The following is a 2,244-nucleotide window of genomic DNA, read 5'->3' as shown; positions in this document are numbered from 1 at the left end:
CCTTAACCTAACCCATGTTGTGCCTTAACGTAACCCATGTTGTGCCTTAACGTAACCCATGTTGTGCCTTAACCTAACCTATAATGTGCCTTAACCTAACCTAAAGTGCGCCGTAACCTAAACTATATTGCGCCTTAACCTGACGCACGTTGTCGCTGAACCTGCTCTGTAATTGTTATGCAACCCGTTAAAGTAGTGTAGTGTTGCCTAACCGCAACCCTCGCAATATAGTTCGCTACTCGCACTGCCCGGTCCCCTGTGTATCGCGTCATGTTAAACACCTTGCAGGTGTTGCTGACTTTCCACATGCTCCTGCTATACACTGTAGTGTGGATAGCAGCAGGACGTACATGCCCCCCCCCCTTCCCCCCTGCCTTCGCAAGCTGGTCGGTGAGAAGTTTGCATGTTCAATGCCCTTCGCATGCCGACGTACTCAGCCTACGTTGTGGTACGGCCTGTCACCTGTCCGCCGATGTACGCAAAACCCACAAACTGTACTGCACATTGCTCCGTATGTACTGAATGATACATCGTGGCCCATGTGACCGTATGACGACAGCGCCTAGCAACGGCGGACCATACAGTCCAAATATTGTGCACGCAGCTACGTGTCGTCTCCCTATAAGAGCTGGATTGCAGTGTGGTACGCCATACAGACGTGTGGGAGGAACGGACGCCCTGGATGGCGATCAGCATGAGCAGTCTGTTGATGTAGTGGAGCGTGTATTCGGACGTAGTCGTCTCTTCTCACACACCGTGATAGCATGTTGCACCGCGTTCCACATCTGCGACATGCTGCAGAGGCGGGCTGACAGTCGTTCGCGCAATGGACACCGCATACGTACGGGGTCTACCTTCCACGTGTTCTCTAGGCGTGCACATGTTGTTGCGTCTATGTGGGCAGACGTAGTGTGTTGTGACACCTGACACAGGCATGCAATACTCGTTGCAAATGGCGATGGACGTGTACGTTTGCTGGTGACGTTACGCAAATGAACAACCGGTAACCCGTTGTGGTGCGGTTGTTCTCGCTAGAGGTGAATCAGTGTTGGCGACGATCGGTCGAGCTATTAACCGGTTGTTTCAGGGATACCCACCATGCCCACGAACGTGAAAGGGGACCCACCATGCCCACGAACGTGAAAGGGGATCTGGGTGTGAGGCGATACGCGGCGGTGGCTGGGTGGGACCGTCCCCGGCCGGTGAGGGGGGGCCGCCCGGCGTGCTGGCAGCGCGGTGCGTGGGCGCACGCGCTACAGCCGGCTGGTGGGGGCGGCCGGTGGCAGGCGCGCCGGCCGACGGACGCGGCAGGCGGCGCAGCTGCGCGCCGGCGCCCCCTGCTCGCGGCGCCTTGCGGCCAAAGTAGGTCCTCGCGGGCCCGGTGCGAAGCGCGGTGGCCATCTGCAGTGTGCTGGTCCGATTGAGGACTTTGTGCGCTGAGGATGCGCCGCCGCCCGGCGCTCGGCGCCGCGACGCCGTCTGCTGCTCGGTCGCCCCAGCGGTTCTCGCAGGTGGTTTGTATCGCAGCTGTGCGGACGTGTTGGCGCGTGCGCTGTGCTGGGAGAGTTCGCTTCGGCACCCAAGTAGGGCTTTTGTCCTTCTGTGGCGCTGGCGTTGGAGCTGCCGGTCACCGTAGGTGGCGCGTGTTGTCTCCCGCCGGCAATGCCACGACAGCACGCTCCCGGGCCTCTGTCGGCAGCGGCAAGCTCAGTTGGGAGCACGGGTGGTCGCACCTAAAGCGTCTACTCGCCTAACTCCGGGCGATTGCGCCTCTCTCGAACCCGACCAAGTACTTAGGACGGCGCTGCGCGCCGCCGGGACCTGAGAGGGTTTCGAGGTGTGTTGTGCAGGGGAGCTCAGCCTCCTCCTGTTTGCAGAATAATTGAGCGGACGCTTGCGTGTTCGCGCGGGCCCCCGGGACACACTCCCGGGCGGCCGGCTGCTCAGCTCTAGTTGACGCAGCTCCCTGGTTGATCCTGCCAGTAGTCATATGCTTGTCTCAAAGATTAAGCCATGCATGTCTCAGTACAAGCCGCATTAAGGTGAAACCGCGAATGGCTCATTAAATCAGTTATGGTTCCTTAGATCGTACCCACGTTACTTGGATAACTGTGGTAATTCTAGAGCTAATACATGCAAACAGAGTCCCGACCAGAGATGGAAGGGACGCTTTTATTAGATCAAAACCAATCGGTCGGCTCGTCCGGTCCGTTTGCCTTGGTGACTCTGAATAACTTAGGGCTG

General features: G+C 58.4%; 1 non-coding gene across 1 annotated transcript in view; it reads left to right on the top strand.

Annotated features, from left to right (window-relative positions):
• Nucleotides 1–1,963: 1,963 nt before the first annotated feature.
• LOC126447683 (small subunit ribosomal RNA) overlaps nucleotides 1,964–2,244 on the top strand; it is a 1,909-nt gene continuing 1,628 nt past the window's right edge. The window contains exon 1 of the ribosomal RNA XR_007583858.1: nucleotides 1,964–2,244. This exon is cut by the window's right edge and continues 1,628 nt beyond it. This is a non-coding gene — a ribosomal RNA (small subunit ribosomal RNA).

The sequence above is a fragment of the Schistocerca serialis genome, unplaced genomic scaffold, assembly GCF_023864345.2.
Source record: "Schistocerca serialis cubense isolate TAMUIC-IGC-003099 unplaced genomic scaffold, iqSchSeri2.2 HiC_scaffold_526, whole genome shotgun sequence".
NCBI lineage: Eukaryota > Metazoa > Arthropoda > Insecta > Orthoptera > Acrididae > Schistocerca > Schistocerca serialis.
The sequence above is the reverse complement of the archived record's forward strand: the minus strand, read 5'-3'. Positions and strand labels throughout refer to the sequence as shown.